Source organism: Gopherus evgoodei, chromosome 3, assembly GCF_007399415.2.
Source record: "Gopherus evgoodei ecotype Sinaloan lineage chromosome 3, rGopEvg1_v1.p, whole genome shotgun sequence".
NCBI lineage: Eukaryota > Metazoa > Chordata > Testudines > Testudinidae > Gopherus > Gopherus evgoodei.
In genome coordinates this window covers 112,479,318-112,499,968 of record NC_044324.1, presented here as the reverse complement: position 1 = coordinate 112,499,968, position 20,651 = coordinate 112,479,318, and the positions used below count along the sequence as shown (strand labels likewise).

The following is a 20,651-nucleotide window of genomic DNA, read 5'->3' as shown; positions in this document are numbered from 1 at the left end:
TGGCATCATTTTTACGCCACACTTAAGAATAAGTTACTTATAATTAGATGTAGACAATAATATATTCTCTATTTTACAAACAAGTATCACAATATAATTAACATACACTTATGAAGACTCATAATACACCTATAAGTTAGGTAGATATATTGGCATCCTTCTTTTGAAAAGGGGGAAACTGAAACATGGAGAAATTAAAGGAATAGGCCACAGTCACACAGCACATCATGGAAGAGCTAAGAAAATAATCTCCAAAGCTCCCAACTCCTCATTCTATATTCTAACCACTAGTCATAACTGTGTGCCTAATAAATGAGAACAGAATGATGACAGAACGAATGAATTTGTTATGTACTATAGGAAGCTTATTTAATCCAATTATTTTATGCATTTTTGTTTGGTTAAGTTTTATGTAATGTTTTCATTCCGTGTTATTTCCATATAGCCTAGAAAGTCATGATTTCCAAAACATGGTATCACTGATTTAGATTTTCATTCAAATTTAGAGCCCCACCATGACTTTCAATGTCACAGCCATGTCAAGGAGAGAGACACATTTCTCCATCAGTGATGGGTCTAAGAGACATGCTGCCTCACTCACAACACAAACAGTATGCCTCCAGATGTGCAGGGAGAGAGTCCATGCTAGACTGGCAACTGCAATCCACTTTGCAGTATGCGCACTGCTTTTCCTTGCTCGATTTGCAAATTAATTACATGGATCTTCCCTCCTGCCCCCAAAACATCTTTACTGTACACAAATTTGCAAGGCCAGCTACAAGAGAAAAATAATTTACCATGTGTATTCTACCAAGGCCAATAGAGAGACTATTTTGCATCTCATTGGGATTCCAATTTTCCTGTTCTGAAAGGAGTGAAGATGGCTGTGAGGGAGTATAAGGGGCAATTTAATAGGAACTCCTGTTCCTATTTAAATTGTTATTTAGGGCAGGAGGAGCAAGAAACAGATGTGTCAATACTGTGGGCACTTTTTGTCTAGTCCCTAATGTAATCATTGAAAATTTCCCTTTGTAGCTTTCTGTCCTCCATGAATCTCCTGTATGCTCTGAAGAAAAATACCTGCATAATTTCTCCCTCCTGCTGTTTGAACCTGTCTTGTTTCTCAAAGGGAAGCCTCATTTTGTGCTTCTAATAGTAGAAATAACTTGATGAACATTCCAATTACTTCAGATACATTTGTACCAGGTCATATGGTTATATACAAGACCTGAAAGCCCTTCATTTTCCCATTTTGGGAAACATCACGTCACAACTGGGACAATGTATTAAGGTCCTTATCCGAAGCCCCTTAAGCCAATACAAATAATCTCATTGACTTCAATGAGTATTTGAGATGGGCCCTCTATGCACCAGAGTTCTTTCGGCAGGATACTCTGCCCAGCAATGGTCTGGATGAGTAGTGGGAATCTTATAAGTGTAGGGAGGACGTCACGCACCAGCATGTACAAATGTTATACTAATATTCAATAACGCAAAGGCATAAACTGAGATTTAAACGGTCTTGACCCAGATTTGATCATCCAACTGCATATCCATTTCCATACATCTGTCAACAGAGCATTACATTTATTGTCTACGGGAAATGTGATCAGTGATGAAATAAAATGAACATAAATGATTTACTGTTCTGTCGGGTTTTGTTTAGCAGTTTTCTGTACAGTGAAGCTATGCAGCTAAAGGTTAAAGAAAGTCTGTGTTTCCATCTTGTATGTGTTTAAGAAAGCAACAGGGTATCCAAGATAAACAACTGGTATTTCATTGCATATACAGTTCAATTCTCCCCATGTGTTCACTAAAGAAATGTCAGGATTTCCTACTCAAAAATGACCAGTTTGGAGATACCTGATGGATGTTTCCAGTTTAGAAACAAATAGTAGTTGTTCCCTCTTTCTAGTCAGGGTAAAAACTCTACTCTTTTCTCTTCCACTTTCACACACAATGTCTACACAAGGATACACTTCAGTAATATTCCAGAATGCAAAATAATAAACTTCCCCAAATATCATAGTTTAAAGGTTCCAAACACCTTTTACTTCTGATATGAATCAGGGTTATTTAAACAGAAAACAATTATCCTATCAACTTTTTTGTTTACTAGAGAATATAAACAGATCATCCCTCATTCTATATGTGTTTCCACATATTTATGTCATATATTGTATAGAAGAGTATATTATTCCATATTTTACTAATATGCTTTAAAAGTAGTGTGTTAAAAAGATCAATGCATGAATAGGAATTCTGTTTGGATGAAAAAAAGATGTACTGTAGGTTGGTGCCACTGTGCTTGTGGAGTCCCAATAAGGTTTAAAATTATTTCATAAAACAATTTACATATATTTGTATTTATCCACAATGGCTTTGCCCCCAATGAACAAGCAAGCAGCACCTTTAAGTACTTCCCCGGTATGGTACCTTAAATTTAGATTTTATTCATGTGTGATGGATTTTAATTCACCTTTCTCAAGACATCCTGCTCACTGTTAACTTAAAAAAATCTCAGCTAAGGTACAAAAAATCTACTGCATATTAGGTAACAAAAACAGGTAAGCGGTTCTAAACAAATTTTCTAAAAAAGATGAAATTATTCCAACATCTTGATTAATTTTTTTTTCAAATTAAATGCTTGGCAGATTTCTGCATTGACTTCAGTAGGAGCAGGATTGGGCTCAATATGTTTTTCTTGCACCAACAGAAAAAGATGAGTGAAGTCTGAAGTACAAGTTAGTGTTTCTAAACATACATGGTTGTTTACTATAGCCTGCTTTCTAGTGGATAAAGTGTTCTTTCATTATAGATAGGCAGAGTGACGTCTATTGTTAAAGATGCCTAACATTTTTCATTATAAACACTTATTTTCAATTGCTTAGAACTTTGCCACACTTTTAACCATTTGAGCTGACATTTTCCATGATTGGACTCTGCCTGAATTTTTTTGTGTACTAGCCCATCAAAAATGGATTAGCTGTTTTCAGAGAATAAGTGTGGCGAATGAATAGATAGTTTTACTATTATAACTTTTCTCCCCCCTCCCCCTCCTTTTTTTTTTTAAGGAGTATTAGCACCTCCATAGTTTGGACCAGAAACTTGAAATATAGGAAGGGGTTACAGGCATCTTTTACTGCCCCTAAAAAAATCCAAGTTTGGCTAGCTATATGCCTATGAAAATTGGCATTTGTATATGCTCAGCAGAGGTTTTTAGAGGCTCTGAACATTGCATCTGCACTGAGCATGCTCCCAGTCCACAGTGAGCTTGAGCTTTAGATGGAACCCAGCAGTAGCAGCCTTTAGAAAGAACTATGATTCCTAATCTTAGCTCTTCCACCATTCTGTATACTTCACAACGCTTACAATGAGCAAGGACTCATGCTCCTAACTTAAGATGCAAGCAATTATCATTCCTCCCATTTTACACTTAGGGTAACTGAGAAGTTGCACAAGGTCACTTCAGGCAGAGCTGGGAATAAAACTCTGTCACTAGTATGGTAGGCCCAAGACTCATCCAGAGATAGTAGCCTTTGCAAAACGAATGTGACAAAACTATGTCTGTGGCTATGTCTTCTGTACCCTCTAGACCACACTCCCTTCTGAAGCCAGCATTTGAAATTTCTGTTACTACAGTTTGCTTTTTCAAAAACCAAGGCAATTAAATTTAAAGGATGAGAATGTTGCAAAATTGAAGATCCAAAAGTTAGGAAATGGCAGCGTTAAGGATGACCGTGAAATTTTAATTTGGTCCTCTTGTGCACGTACAGTATGGTACAGGTTTAATTATGTGAACAAACACTATTTATTCTATAGGACCCATGCTTCATTCAGTGCACAAGCTATTCTCTTATGGTTTTAAAGCAGGGGTACAGGATTGTATTCCTGACTCTGCCACAGATCTTCTATATGATTTTAAGCAAAACTATCACAACATATATCCACGAAGAGGCCCAAACAATACTGTATGGGAACCCTTACCTGTAGCATTTCTTAACTTCTGAATGCTTGACTTTGCAATGGTAGAATTTACTTAAATACACGGGTTTTCTGCATTTAATATATTATAAATAGTATGTTCAAACCTTCTCTGGCATATCCTTTTGTTAAAATTCCCATTTTTTTCTCTCTCAGTACAACTATAAGTTCATTCTTGCCACTTTTTTCTACAGCAAAAGCAAACATCCATTTGCAAATTTTTAAATGAGCTAAAAGAGAATACATATATTAGCCATTTTAGAAAAGTGTTACCTATGTAAATTGACAAGTTAAATAGGGTAGAACTAGAGCAAGCTTTGGGCCCTTCTCCAACTCAGAACACTCAAGTGGTGTTCATCACTTCCAGAGAACACCACATTAACCCTAATGGTATCGTCTTTAACTTGATCATTTAAATGGCTACAACTTCTTTAAACATACCTGTTTTGAAATATAATAAAATTTTACTGTACATAAACCTACTTTCTATCAGCAAGTTCTGACGCACACACAGATCAACCATGAAACTATACAGGAAAACAGAAAACAAACCACATTATTTCCTAAATATTTAGCTTTAATTTTAAAGTATTTTAAACAAAAATTTTCTCCAAATAAAATGCTCTGCAAGCACAAACTCTACACCAGGTAACAATGGTAGCAATTCCAAAATTAAGTGAACTTAAAGAAGGACTCTGTTTCACACTTAAATAATTTACTGTATTCTCTAAATTTGTCACAATAACTCCTTAGAAGACAACTGAATTCTCTACATATTTTTTAATAAAAATCTTTACTAACTTTTGCTAAATAAACATTTTAAAATGCTCAATTTTTAAAGTTTTTATGATGTTTCTTATATTCCTCCAACTACAACCAGAGTTCCCTTAAATTCCAAACTTCTCTCCCACAAAAACAAAATCTAATAACATTTCAAATATAGTTCACTTTTGAACTTCTAAAATTAAACAAAGAGTTCCTCTTTATTTAAAATGATCATTTAGAGCTACACGAAGGCTAGCTGATAAAACTGCTCAGATATGTCAACTACTTCCGTATCCTAATGCTGCCAGCCCAGCTCTCTAACCAGAGGCTCAATTTAGATGAAAAAGAGAAACAATTTTTTTTGTTTCTGTTTTTCATCAAACTTTCATTTTTTTGTCAAAATGTTCCAGCTGTTTTCAGAGTATGCTCCTGGTGAGCAAAGACAACAACTTATATCTCTTAATCTTTATTCTGAACAGCCAACACACAGCCTGGACTCTGAAAAAAAAATCAATATGCACACACACACAGATTTCAGTTCTGTAACTTCTACCTAAACGTCTAATAATCATTAACAATACAAATGACCCATTCACATAACTTTATCTAAATGTTACGGAAAAACTTATCTCACACTAAACCTCACTTACATATTTGCATACAGCCCACATACCATGTAATTTATGAAAGACACACCAACACTTTATGAATCAAAGCACATGAACATTCCAGGCAATAAACAAGGTCTAAGTGAGGGAGGGTGGATATATATGGACTCTAGGGGGTGGAAGGGAGAAAGCTGAAGCTGATAAAGGAAAACTGACCCACTGAGTGCAGATGGGGTATTGTGGGAATTAACATTTATTTCATTGCTTTTATTGTTTATGCTGGTAGGATGTGCTATTTAGCAGCCTTTACTCAAAAAGATTTTTGTGTGGGAAAAATATATATTTATTGTATCATAGGTTGCCAAAAGTAGAGTAAGTTATGACAATGTGGCCTAAAAGTGCTACTTTAATGTATTACATTCCCAGTCATTATATTATTGCTAGAATAACAGGAAAATTGCTTTTGCAGGTGCTTTTCTTTCCTGGGTGGCTGTCTCTGTGATTTTTTACAAGGGTGACTTGGTACAGAATATACCAGTTAGAACAACCTATGAATAACTCTATTCAGGAAATGGATGTCTCTTTTGTTTTAGTACACTATTAAGAGCAGTAAGTCCTAAAGATACTGATACAACTTCAGTTTAAGTCTTTAACCAATCCAGCCTCAAGCAACTGCAAAATCCAGTGAAGGAACAGTAAAACTGATAACACCAAGTTTTCTCCATTGATATGACTTTTCTCTTGCGGGCTCAGCACAGTTTCTTCTCCTTCATTATTTCTCAGATCAAAACAGAAGGGCATAATACCAATTCCACCGCTGTTCTGTTTACTGTCACCCTGGCACTATACACCAAAAGCACACCCACTGGCAGCAACGTGTCAGTTCTGGCTGTCCGCCTGAGAGCAAAAAACAAGCAATACTGAAAGCTAACAAGGGCCCAACTCTTCATTCTCCTTCAGATATTATCTCTTAAACTGTGTCAGGACTAGCACCTGGTTTGCAGTAAGAAGCACTAAAGAATTTATAGTCATGCTATGGTAATACAAATAATAATAATAATAATAATAATTACACATGGGAACACCAAGCACTACAAAGGTTAAAATATCTAATCTGTCAAAAAGTATACCAGTAGAGCTGGGAGAATTTTTTCCGTTAAACAGTTTATTCACCCAAAAATGCAGTTCAGGGAGACTGCAGCTATCTATGGATTTGTCTAATAGTTTCAGACAAATATGAAATGTTTTTAAAAAAGTCAAAATAGTTGCCAAGATATTTTCTAAACAAAATATTTTGACTTTTCATTTCAAAATATTTTGTTTAGATATTTAGCTAGGTTTGTTTTAAATTTTGTTTTAAAGGGTAAAACACACCCAAAATGCAACAACAACAACAAACAAAAAACAAAGAAAAATATTTTAGGTAAAAAAAAAAAAGGTTTCATTCATTCAACCTGAAACAACTTTTCTCCCTCAGATTTTTTTTTTCCATTTCAGCCACCAAATGCACCACTGTTGGGAAGAATAGAGAATCTTGGAGGAACTGAGGCAGAAAAAGAATAAAAGATTTTAAAGATCCAGTACCAGTCTTTGAGGATGGGCTTTTGAAGGGTAACATCGCTCACTTCAAGCAGTAATTGCTGTTGTGAGGTCACCATCAGTCTGGCAATTTGTTTATATCAATCCAGAAAATATCTGCTGAGTCATTTGCAGGAACTGTTACATAAATGTTGAAGGATAGTGGAGGGATGCTTATTTGGCATTTTATTTCCATCTATTTGAATTTTTCCAGGAGCAAAGATAATGAGGACAGTCATGATGATAAGGTGACAGACACAGATACAACTAATGCCACTTCGATCCCTGGAGGAAGTCATAACTTGCAACAACTTTGCTACTCTAGTCCAGGACTCTGCTAAGCAGCAGACAAGCATTCCCTAAGGAGTAGGTTGAGCCCACCATACTCATTTTCACTTATAACCAAATACAGATTTGAACATAGGCTTTCAAAGGGGGAAGGCTAATGGAAGGTAAGTATATTTCATGCTTCAAGGGGAGGTAAAGTTACTCTGCTCTAAAAGTGATAGTGTAGGGTCATTCCCAAAGAAATCTGACAATATTAAAGACTCAGATCATGCTGAATTATATCACTTGGCAATGAGACTGGAGAAGTTAATCCAGAATCGCAAACACAACTCAAGGTGCACATTTAGATGTATGGAAAGCTTTGGGATTTCTTACATAAAGAATCAAGCACGGGGATCTTACGAGACTCATAAAGAATCTTATCAATTGGAAAGGAGTGTGTAAATATCTAAGAATGGGATGGAAGTTGTTTTTTTTTTAAATGCATTCAAAAGGACAAAGCTGTGCAGACAGCCCATCTGCAATGTAACCACATAAAAGACCCATGGGCAAATCCAGACCCATTAGTAGAAGTGCTTGAGGAATCTGCCAAGGAGCCAGATGCTGCCTCTGGAAGAATATCTTCCACAGATTGTCATCTGGATCCCCTGACTGCCATCCGAAGTGGAGGACAATGAAGAATGGTGATCTGATTAAGTAGTATGTAAAAAAAAGCCCAAGTATACAATACATTACCTTGACTTAATGCAACCGTTCACTGCCTACTTTCTAAGAAAAATTAAAAAAAGAAAGAAAATTGAACCCAGAAATTAAAAAAATCGATTTAAAATGCATATTCATGAAACAAGCTAGGAGACAAAGATGTTAAAATAATAAAAAGAAAATGCTGTTACATCTGATTTCTATATTCCCGAATGGTTTCTCTTTAGATCAAAGACATTTTGGGATCATTCTACTCTTTTCTTTTATTATCTGTTGCACATTGACTCCATTTTATGATGTCTGATCAGGATATAGCAAGGTGGTAAACAGGAGATTTGAAAAAATGTTGAGATTTTAAATGTTAGTTTAGTACCTAGAGTAGACTGGCAAATATAGTAGCTGAAATGTGTCTGAGTATAATGTGAAATATCATCCAGAAACTTGCACACAGAAAAATGGGAACTAGCAGAGAATGTTTTTCTTAACTGGAAATCCAAACCAAACTTTGAAGAAAGATCCAAATCCAAATATGTACTTTCGTGTAAATATACATAAAAGGGCTAACCCCTGTTTAATATACAAATTCCTGTAAGAATCCACTTATTGGACTTGGAGTAGAAAGTAATTAAAATTGAACACATTTATTATTTAAAGTTGTTTATGGCACAAGTATATTTGGATTATCCAAGAAGGTCAGAGAAGCTGGCATGGAGTCTGAATTGCTTCTCCTATGCTTTGCTGTAATGTGATGCCACAAGGGCAAAAAATAGACTGCGAGGGAAGGGCGAAAAGCAAGAGAGAGAACTCCTTGTCACTGTGATTACATTTGTTGGGTTTCATGAACCAGCATCGCCATTTCTTGGCTCAAAATCAGTTCAACTTTATGATAAAAATTGTTGACACTCTTACTGCCCTAAGAATAAATATGATTACTTAAAATATAATTTTAGGATTTATTCCTCTGCTCAAAAGATGGTACCTACTCTCTTCCTAACAAATTTTCAAGAGCTTCACAACACTAAACTATTAATTAAAAGTATGATACTTTACTAAACACTAAATAAGGTGTCTTTCCCTTTTAAGATTTTGAAATTCAAACAGGCTAGGTGAAATGAAAAGAGTTATGAATAATCAAATCAACAGCGCTGGTATGATTTGATTTTTTAAAAAGTACAGAAGAGGGCAGACAAAGAATGATCAATCAGAACATAAATCCTCGTCCTTGAATTGTCAGTAAACAGCTCTCCAGTGTGGCACCATCACCACAGAGCCATTTGCTTTCTTTAAGCAGAAGTCAATTTCAACAAAACTGACTGGTTCACAAACTGTTGCTATAATTGTCCAAGTTATGTTATGCCATTGTGCACAGAAGGCGTCGACAAGGCAATCTCTCTATTAAGATTTAACCCACATTATAAGAACCTCTGAATTACGCTGTTCTGTTTCTGTTCCTAAATTGTTCTTCACGGAAAACTTAAAAAGCAAAACCAGAAAACCAAAAAGGGCCATCTGTTGCAGACTGTATTTTCCAACAGAACAGTTCACTAAGTAAAAGAAAAGTTGTAATTATAAATGTGGCAGTGGTGTTGTCCAGCACAACAGAGAAGATTTTTTTGCTCCCTTTGTAGGAGAGCCAAGCAGACCAACCAACAAGAGAGCATAGTTTATAAAAGCAACCCCAGGACTGAAGGGTTGAAAGATAATGAAAGGAAGGAAGATAAAGTTGTGGCTGCAGAAGCTGAAGCACCTGAACCCTTTATAAGATACTTTATATTTTAATTGATTGAAGGGGATTTTACATTTTATTTAGTAAAACGTTTCATCGACAGATCTTCCTCCTAAAGAGGAGTATGTGAATATAGTGCATTACTCAAGGAGCTGCAATAGATTAATATGCCTTTCACCTCTGTGTCACGACTAAGAATATACTTGTAGCTGGGGGCACAGTTCTCTGTTCGAGGAAACATACTTGCAACTTGCTATGATCAGGCTTGCATACTAAAAAAAAGCATAGGCACAGCAGTGCAAGTGAAGGGAGGGGTTAGCCACCCTGAGTATACACCTGTGGTCTCAGACGGATACCTACTTGGGGCTACTAGACCAGGGGTTCTCAAACTGGGGGTCGGGACCCTCATGGGGTCGCGAGGTTATTACATGGGAGGGAAGGTCACGAGTTGTCAGCCTTCACCCCAAACCCCACTTTGCATCCAGAATCAGACAGCTGCAGCAGCACAGGAGCCAGCAAACAGAGCTGTAAACGGGGGAGTTTCAGAGGGAGTTTCCAGGGGGAGGTTGTAGGGGAGACTAAGACAGAAGAACCGACAAGCAAGTCAAGGGATAGGGTGGTGGTCTGGTGCCTGCTGGGAGCTTGTGTTGTGTTGACTACCAGGCGGCAGGTGGGAAGGCCATGACTGATACAGAGGCAGCAGTGAAAGACACAATGAGGATGACTGGATGTGGAAGCTGCGGCATGTACATGATCTTGGAGGGGGCACCTGAGAAGAGCTTTGTCTGCATGAAGTGCCACCTGGTAGAGCTGATGGAAGAGAAGATCCGAGGACTGGAGATGCAGGTGCAAACTCTGGTTGAGTTCAGAAGGGGGTTTGAGCAGACGATGGAGCACAGACACGAGGGGGCTGAAGGGATAAGCTCAGATGTGCAGATGGAAGCAGGACCAAAGAATTCAGAGGAGAGACTGCTGGGGGAGGAAAGTGAATGGTGGAAGCATGTGACTAAGAGAACCAGGCAGAGGAAAAGACGGGCCAGTGAAGGGGAAGTAGAACTCAGGAACAGATTTGCAGAGTTGGAAAATGAAGAAGGGGCACAGCAGGTGGTCGCTGAAGGAGAGAGGGCAAGGAAAAAGGGAAGAGCTGATAGTCCTGCAAGAGGAGGGCAGGAGTCAATGGAGGCAACACCAAATATGAGCCCCAGGAGGATTGCAAGGGGGAATAGGAATCAAGAGGACTTGCAGCCGGTGGGTGCGGGAGATAGACCGGAGAAGCGCACTGTCATCAAGAAAAGGCAGGTCTACATGATTGGAGCCTCCTTACTGAGAAGAATAGACAGGCCTGTGACTAGAGCTGATCGGGAGAACAGAAGGGTGTGCTGTATGCCAGGTGTAAGATACAGGATGTGGACCTGAGGCTGAAAAGGATACTAGTGGGAGCGGGGAAAAATCCGTTGATTGTCCTTCATGTGGGAACGAATGATACGGCTAGATACTCTCTGGAATGTATCAAGGGAGACTATGCCAGACTGGGGAAGACGCTTAAGGAAATCGAGGCTCAGATGATCTTCAGTGGGATTCTGCCGGTTCCTAGAGAAGGGCAACAAAGGTGTGACAAGATTATGGCGATCAACAGATGGCTCAGGCAGTGGTGCTATATGAGGGCTTTGGGATGTACGGCCATTGGGAAGCATTTACAGACAGAAGACTGCTCTCTCGTGATGGACTTCACCTGAGAAAGGAAGGAAACAGACTTCTAGGATGGAGGCTCGCCGACCTGATTAAGAGAGGTTTAAACTAGAAATTTGGGGGAGATGGTTGGGAGATGTTCAGGAGATCTCCACACCAGAATTTAAACCTGACAGGGAAGTAAACAAAGTAAGAGGGGATACAGCCATGGACAGAAGAATTGGCATAAGGAGGAAGGGTAGTGTAGATAACAGACTAACAGGTGATGGTGGTGGTAGAATGTCCATGCCTAACAGAATACAGAATGTGAGTGAAGCCAAACGGCAAAAATTAAGATGTCTGTACACTACTGCGAGGAGCCTAGGGAACAAAATGGAGGAACTAGAGCTACTGGTGCAGAAAGTGAAACCAGATATTATAGGCATAACAGAAACGTGGTGGAATAGTAGTCATGACTGGAGTACAGGTATTGAAGGCTATGTGCTGTTTAGGAAAGATAGAAATAAAGGCAAAGGTGGTGGAGTAGCATTGTACATCAATGAGGAGGTTAACTGTAAAGAAATAAGAAGTGATGGAATGGACAAGACAGAGTCTGTCTGGGCAAAAATCACACTGGGAAAGAAAGCTACTAGAGCCTCCCCTGAGATAGTGCTTGGGGTGTGCTACAGACCTCCGGGATCTGATCTGGATATGGATAGAGACCTCTTTAATGTTTTTAAGGAAGTAAACACTAATGGGAAATGTGTGATCATGGGAGACCTTAATTTCCCAGATATAGACTGGAGTACAAGTGCTAGCAAGAATAGTAGGGATCAGATTTTTCTGGATGTGATAGCTGATGGATTCCTTCACCAAGTAGTTGAAGAACTGACAAGAGGCGATGCCATTTTAGATTTGGTTTTGGTGAGCAGTGAGGACCTCATAGAAGAAATGGTTGTAGGGGACAACCTTGGTTCGAGTGATCATGAGCTAATTCAGTTCAAAGTAGATGGAAGCATAAACAAAAATAGATCTGGGACTAGGGTTTTTTATTTCAAAAGGGCTAATTTTAAAGAATTAAGGAAATTAGTTAGGGAAGTGGATTGGACTGAAGAACTTGTGGATCTAAACGTGGAAGAGGCCTGGAATTACTTTAAGTCGCAGCTGCAGAAACTATTGGAAGCCTGCATCCCAAGAAAGGGGAAAAAAAACATAGGCAGGAGTTGTAGACCAAGCTGGATGAGCAAGCATCTCAGAGAGGTGATTAAGAAAAAGCAGAAAGCCTACAAGGAGTGGAAGAAGGGTGGGATTAGCAAGGAAAGCTATCTTACTGAGGTCAGAACATGTAGGGATAAAGTGAGAAAGACTAAAAGCCAAGCAGAGTTGAACCTTGCAAAGGGAATTAAAACCAATAGTAAAAGGTTCTATAGCCCATATAAATAAGAAGAAAACAAAGAAAGAAGAAGTGGGACCGCTACACACTGAGGATGGAAAGGAGGTTAAGGATAACCTAGGCATGACCCAATATCTAAATAAGTACTTTGCCTCAGTCTTTAATAAGGCTAATGGGGAGCTTAGGGGTAATGGAAGGATGACAAACGGGAATGAGGATATGGAGGTGGATATTACCACATCTGAGGTAGAAGCCATACTTGAACAGCTTAATGGGACAAAATCGGAGGGCCCGGACAATCTTCATCTGAGAATATTAAAGGAACTGGCGCATGAAATTGCAAGCCCATTAGCGAGAATTTTTAATGAACCAGTAAACTCAGGGGTTGTACCGTACGACTGGAGAATTGCTAACGTAGTGCCTATCTTTAAGAAAGGAAGAAAGAGTGATCCGAGTAACTATAGGCCTGTTATTTTGACATCTGTAGTATGTAAGGTCTTGGAAAAAATTTTGAAGGAGAAAGTAGTTAAGGACATTGAGGTCAATGGTAATTGGGACAAAGTACAACATGGTTTTACTAAAGGTAGATCGTGCCCAACAAACCTGATCTCCTTCTTTGAGAAGGTGACAGACTATTTAGACAAAGGAAATGCGGTAGACCTATAAAAGCAGCAAAGAATCCTGTGGCACCTTATAGACTAACAGACGTTTTGGAGCATGAGCTTTCGTGGGTGAATACCCACTTCCTCAGATGCATGTAATGGAAATATCCAGGGGCAGGTATATATATGTGTGCTAGCAAGCAAGCTAGAGATAATGAGGTCAGTTCAATCAGGGAGGATGAGGCCCTGTTCTAGCAGTTGAGGTGTGAAAACCAAGAGAGGAGAAACTGGTTCTGTAGTTGGCAAACCATTCACAGTCTTTGTTCAATCCTGAGCTGATGGTGTCAAATTTGCAGATGAACTGAAGCTCAGCAGTTTCTCTTTGAAGTCTGGTCCTGAAGTTTTTTTCCTGCAGGATGGCCACCTTAAGGTCTGCTATAGTGTGGCCAGGGAGGTTGAAGTGCTCTCCTACAGGTTTTTGTATATTGCCATTCCTAATGTCTGATTTGTGTCCATTTATCCTTTTCCGTAGAGACTGTCCAGTTTGGCCGATGTACATAGCAGAGGGGCATTGCTGGCATATGATGGCGTATATTACAGTGGTGGATGTGCAGGTGAATAAACCAGTGATGGTGTGGCTGATCTGGTTAGGTCCTGTGATGGTGTCGCTGGTGTAGATATGTGGGCAGAGTTGGCATCGAGGTTTGTTGCATGGATTGGTTCCTGAGCTAGAGTTATTATGGTGCAGTGTGCAGTTACTGGTGAGAATATGTTTCAGCTTGGCAGGTTGTCTGTGGGCAAGGACTGGCTTGCCACCCAAGGCCTGTGAAAGTGTGGGATCATTGTCCAGGATGGGTTGTAGATCCTTGATGATGCGTTGGAGGGGTTTTAGCTGGGGGCTGTATGTGATGGCCAGTGGAGTCCTGTTGGTTTCTTTCTTGGGTTTGTCTTGCAGTAGGAGGCTTCTGGGTACACGTCTGGCTCTGTTGATCTGTGTCCTTATTTCCTCGTGAGGGTATTGTAGTTTTGAGAATGCTTGGTGGAGATTTTGTAGGTGTTGGTCTCTGTCTGAGGGGTTGGAGCAGATGCGGTTGTACCTCAGTGCTTGGCTGTAGACAATGGATCGTGTGATGTGTCCAGGATGGAAGCTGGAGGCATGAAGGTAGGCATAGCGGTCGGTAGGTTTTCGATATAGGGTGGTGTTAATGTGACCATCACTTATTTGCACCGTGGTGTCAAGAAAGTGGACCTCCCGTGTAGATTGGTCCAGGCTGAGGTTGATGGTGGGGTGGAAGCTGTTGAAATCGTGGTGGAATTTTTCCAGAGTCTCCTTCCCATGGGTCCAGATGATGAAGATGTCATCAATGTAGCGTAGGTAGAGAAGGGGCGTGAGTGGACGAGAGCTGAGGAAGCGTTGTTCCAGGTCAGCCATAAAGATATTGGCATATTGTGGGGCCATGCGGGTGTCCATAGCAGTGCCATTGATCTGGAGGTATATACTGTCATCAAATTTGAAATAGTTGTGTGTAAGTATAAAGGCACAGAGCTCAGCAGCCAGTTGTGCTGCGGCATCATCAGGGATAGTGTTCCTGATAGCTTGTATTCCATCTGTGTGTGGGATGTTTGTGTAGAGAGCCTCTACATCCATGGTGGCTAGGATGGTGTTTTCTGGGAGGTGACCAATTTCCTCAGGAAATCAGTGGTGTCACGGAGATAGCTGGGAGTGCTGGTGGCATAGGGTCTGAGTAGACAGTCCTTCAGTGAGAGTGCCAATGCCCGAGATGATGGGGCGTCCAGGATTTCCGGGTTTGTGGGTCTTGGGTAGTAGATAGAATAACCCTGGTCGGGGCTCTAGGGGTATGTTGATTTCTTCTGGTGTTAGTGTAGGGAGTGTCCTGAGTAGATGCTGTAGTTTCTTAGTGTATTCCTCAGTGGGATCTGAGGGAAGTGGCCTGTAGAATTTGGTATTGGAGAGTTGTCTGGCGGCCTCCTTTTGGTAGTCAGACCTGTTCATGATGACAATGGCACCTCCTTTATCAGCCTCTTTGATGATAATGTCAGGGTGGTTTCTGAAGCTGTGGATGGCATTGCGTTCTGCACGACTTAGGTTGTGAGGCAAACGATGTTGTTGTTCCACGATTTCTGCCTGTGCACGCCGGCAGAAGCATTCAATGTATAGGTCCAGACTGTCATTTCGACCCTCAGGAGGAGTCCATGTGGAGTTCTTCTTCTTGTGCTGTTGGTGGGAGGGCACCTGTGTATCAGTGCACTGTTCAGTGTTGTCCTGGAAGTATTCTTTGAGTCGGAGACGGCGAAAGTAGGCTTCCAGATCGCCACAGAACTGTATCATGTTGGTGGGGGTGGCAGGGCAGACAGAGAGTCCCCGAGATAGGACAGACTTTTCTTCTGGGCTGAGTGTGTAGTTGGATAGATTGACGATATTGCTGGGTGGGTTAGGGGTACCACGGTTGTGGCCCCATGTGGCAGGCAGGAGTTTAGACAGCTTACAGTCCTTTTTCCTGTGTAGAGAGGTGAAATGAGTAATGTAGATCTCCTGTCTTATTATAGTGAAGTCCGTTTGTATAGAAGTTTGGTTATTAATGAGAGTCTCCAGGTTGGAGAGCTCTTTTTTGATGTTTTCCTGTTTGCTGTATAGGATGCTGATCAGGTGGTTCCTCAGTTTTTTTGATAGAGTATGGCATAATCTCTCACTGTGGTCTGTGTAGTATGTAGATAGCAGTGGATTTTTTACCTTTAGTCCATTTGGTATGATGTCCATCCATTTGCATTTGGAAAGGAGCACCTTATAGACTAACAGACGTTTTGGAGCATGAGCTTTCGTGGGTGAATACCCACTTCCTCAGATGCATGTAGTGGAAATTTCCAGGGGCAGGTATATATATGCTAGCAAGCAAGCTAGAGATATTATTATAATTATATTATTATAATTATATTATTATAATTATATTATTATAATATCTCTAGCTTGCTTGCTAGCATATATATACCTGCCCCTGGAAATTTCCACTACATGCATCTGAGGAAGTGGGTATTCACCCACGAAAGCTCATGCTCCAAAACGTCTGTTAGTCTATAAGGTGCCACAGGATTCTTTGTTGCTTTTACAGATCCAGACTAACACGGCTACCCCTCTGATACGCGGTAGACCTAATTTACCTAGATTTCAGTAAGGCATTTGACACGGTTCCACATGTGGAATTATTAGTCAAATTGGAAAAGATGGGGATCAATATGAGAATTGAAAGGTGGATAAGGAACTGGTTAAAGGGGAGACTACAATGGGTCTACTGAAGGGTGAACTGTCAGGCTGAACACAAAAAGCGGGAATGTGCTAATAAAGTTCACGGATGACACGAAGCTGGGGGGTATTGCTAACACGGAGAAGGACCCGGGATATCATACAGGAAGATCTGGACAACCTTGTAAACTGGAGTAATAGTAATAGGATGAAACTGAATAGTGAAAAGTGCAAGGTCATGCACTTAGGGATTAATAATAAGAACTTTAGATATAGATTGGGGATGCATCAGTTGGAAGCAACAGAGGAGGAGAAGGACCTTGGGGTATTGGCAGATCACAGGATGACTATGAGCCGCCAATATGATATGGCCGTTAAAAAAGCTAATGCGGTTTTAGGATGCATCAGGCGAGGTATTTCCAGCAAAGATAAGGAGGTGTTAGTACCGTTATATAAGGCGCTGGTGAGACCCCACCTGGAATACTGTGTGCAGTACTGGTCTCCCATGTTTAAGAAGGATGAATTCAAACTGGAACAGGTTCAGAGACGAGCTACTAGGATGATCCGAGGAAAGGAAAACCTGTCATATGAAAGGAGACTCAAAGAGCTTGGCTTGTTTAGTCTAGCCAAAAGAAGGCTGAGGGGGGATATGCTTGCTCTTTATAAATATATCAGAGGGATTAATATTAGGGAGGGAGAGGAATTATTTAATCTTCGTACCAATGTAGACACAAGAACGAATGGGTATAAACTGGACACTAGGAAGTTTAGATTTGAAATTAGACGAAGGTTTCTAACCATTAGAGGAGTGAAGTTCTGGAACAGCCTTCCAAGGGGAGTAGTGGGGGCAAAAGACATATCTGGCTTTAAGATTAAGCTTGATAAATTTATGGAAGGGATGGTATGATGGGAGAGCCTAATTTTGGCAATTGATCTTTGATTATCGCGAGATAAGTATGCCCAGCGGTTGGTGATAGGATGTTGGATGGGATGGGATCTGAGTTACTGCAGAGAATTCTTTCCTGAGTGCTGGCTGGTGAGACTTGCCCACATGCTCAGGGTTTAGCTGATCGCCATATTTGGGGTCGGGAAGGAATTTTCCTCCAGGGCAGATTGGCAGAGGCCCTGGAGGTTTTTCACCTTCCCCTGCAGTGTGGGGCATGGGTCACTTGCTGGTGGATTCTCTGCAGCTTGAGGTCTGCAGACCACAATTTGAAGACTTCAATAACTCAGGCATAGGTTAGGGGTTTGTTATAGACGTGGATGGGTAGGGTTCTGTGGCCTGCTTTGTGCAGGGGGTCGGACTAGATGATCACATTGGTCCCTTCTGATCCTAGAATCTATGAATCTATGAATTTATAATTGTGTTAAATATATAAAAAAGAGTTTTTAATTTATAAGAGGGGTCGCACTCAGAGGCTTGCTATGTGAAAGGGGTCACCAGTACAAAAGTTTGAGAACTACTGTACTAAAATAACACTACATAATCACAGGTTATTTCGGTAATTTATTTCAAAATACCTGTCAACAAGTATGTCTGTAACAGCACAGACACACACAAAAATTCCCCCACAAGTAGAGAGTTAAAGAAACTCCCATGACAATCCAGTTCCTGTTTGTCTGTCCCTTCCCCTGCCCCTGGAGCCCAGCTGGAGGACCTGACACTCCCCCCACCCGAGCCCAGTCATGCCTCCCCCCCAGCCAATACACCCAAACCCCCTCCCTCCTCAAGAGCCCACCTGCAGGGCCCCCCAGACCAGACAACTGCGCCCCTCCCCCAAAAGTAAAAAGGGTTTTCTGCACATAAAAGCCAGGGCTGGCGTTCGGCGGCTCATGGCCCCGGGCTTTAGCCCCATGTGGTGAGGTTTCGGCTTTCTGCCCTGGGCCCCAGCGACTCTAATGCTGGCCCTGCTTTGCAGCCCCCCTAAAACCTGGTCGCGGCCTGCCAGAGGGCCCTGGACCACTGGTTGAGAACTACTGCAATAAGAGCATGTTTAAAGTGCAATTAGAAATCCACAGTTGGCCCATGACAGCTTACTTGGGCTCTTGGGCTAAGAGGCTGTTTAACTGTGGCTTTTATAAAACCGATAGGAGATGCATTCTGCCGTCAAGCTAAAGAATGGCTTATTTATAAGCCATTAAATAGCTTTTCAACGTCATTGTATTTAAGGAGAAATACTTACTTGTGTGTGAATAAGAAATGGCAACTCACTGGCACTGGCTTTGTCTGGGCCCTGGGGGTTCTCAAACCTCCACCCCTGGCCTCACCTCCGCCTGCCCCCTTTCCCCAAGCCCCCACCCCACCTCCCCTCACCTCTTCCTGCCCCCTTTCCCCAAGCCCCCACCCCACCTCCCCTCACCTCTTCCTGCCCCTGCTCCACCCCAGGGCCCACTCTCACTCCTTCTCCCATACAGCACTCCACCCTGCCTCTTCCCATCCCTGCTCCTCCGCTGCCCCACTCCTTCCCACCCAGTTACGCCCCCTCCCATGAGCGTGCCCTTCCCTGCTCCTCCCTCCCCCCCCCAGTGCCTCCTGCACGCAGCAGAATAGTTGATCGTGGTGGGTGGGAGGCGCTGGGGGGGAAGCTGGATGCCGGTGAGTGCTAAGCACCCATTAATTTTTTTCCGTGGGTGCTCCATTCCTGGAGCACTCATGGAGTAGGCGCCTATGTGGAAAATGATAACTGTGTTTGCTTTTCGTGCTTTCATTTGGAAAAGTACAGTATAAAAAAATCACAGCAATCATTCAAACCAATATTCCATGTATTCAAATAGATTTCACATACATGGGTAAGAGGAAGGTTGACTGCATATTGTAAGTGGAAAATATTTTGTGCAGCATAATAAATACTTCATATTTAAAAACTGCAGCATGCATTGTGTACCTATCACAGTTCACAAATAGAATGGTAAAATCTTACCAATAGTTAAAGAAAAACTAAGAACTTGTATAGCATATATATAAATATATATATTTTGTCAGAGAGCACTGTTCCATCTCCAAATATAATTTTAGTTATTGTTGTTAGTGATTGGTTTGTTTTTGTATTATAGTAATTAGTTAACTACAATTTCGGTGTAAAACCCGCACAGCTTTTATATTATATGTTATTATCCAGTACTTATGCACTTGAACTTCAGGCAAGTATTTTGATATGATATGTTTTTTACCACCCCGTTGTACATAAATATCTAAACAAATTGTTTGAAAGAGAACTTTCTATGTTTAAAAAGCATCTTTTCAAACGTTGTCCCATTTTTCTTGTTTCTTACAAACTTTTACCAGGCTGACTTTAATGGCCTTGGAATCATGCCCACAAATTATTAACAAAGGTACAGAGACAGAGATTTTGTGCATGATTTTAATAAAAATAATGTTTATTTTTGTTACTGTCATAAACAGATAGTTAAGGGTTAATAGAACAGAAGTTCTTCATGTCTCTTTTGCCTGTAAAGGGTTAACAAGTTCAGTGAGCCTGGCTGTCACCTGACCAGAGGACCAATCAGGGGACAGGATACTTTCAAATCTTGAGGGAGGGAAGTTTTTGTGTGTGCTGTTAGTTTTTGGTGGTTGTTCTCTCTGGGTTCTAAGAGTGACCAGATGTGCAACCAGGTTTCTCTCCAATCTCCCTGATACAGGTTCTTATAGATTCAAAATAGTAAGTACTAGGTGATAAGGTGAGTTAGGCTTATGTTAGTTTTCTTTATTTGCAAATGTGTATTTGGCTGGGAGGAGTTCAAATGTGTATGTGGCTGGAAGGAGTTCAAATTTGTATTTTGCTGAAAGGATTTTAATTTGTACTTGAATACTTAGGCTGGGAGGGTATTCCCAGTGTCTATAGCTGAAAGACCCTGTAACATATTCCATCTTAAATTTACAAAGATAATTTTTACTGTTTTTTTTTCTTTTTTTAATTAAAAGCTTTTCTTGTTTAAGAACCTGATTGTTTTTTTATTCTGGTGAGACCCCAGGGGACTGGGTCTGGATCCACCAGGGAATTGGTGGGGAGAAAGAAGGGAAGGGGGAGAGAAAGGTTAATTTCTCTCGGTGTTAGGATTACTTTCTCTCTCAGGGAGA

The 20,651-nt window shown here is 40.8% G+C and overlaps 1 protein-coding gene across 13 annotated transcripts in view; it reads right to left on the bottom strand.

The window, feature by feature from the left end:
* Positions 1-20,651, bottom strand: part of EYA4 (EYA transcriptional coactivator and phosphatase 4) — a 248,085-nt gene that overhangs the window by 80,782 nt on the left and 146,652 nt on the right. The window lies entirely within an intron of this gene.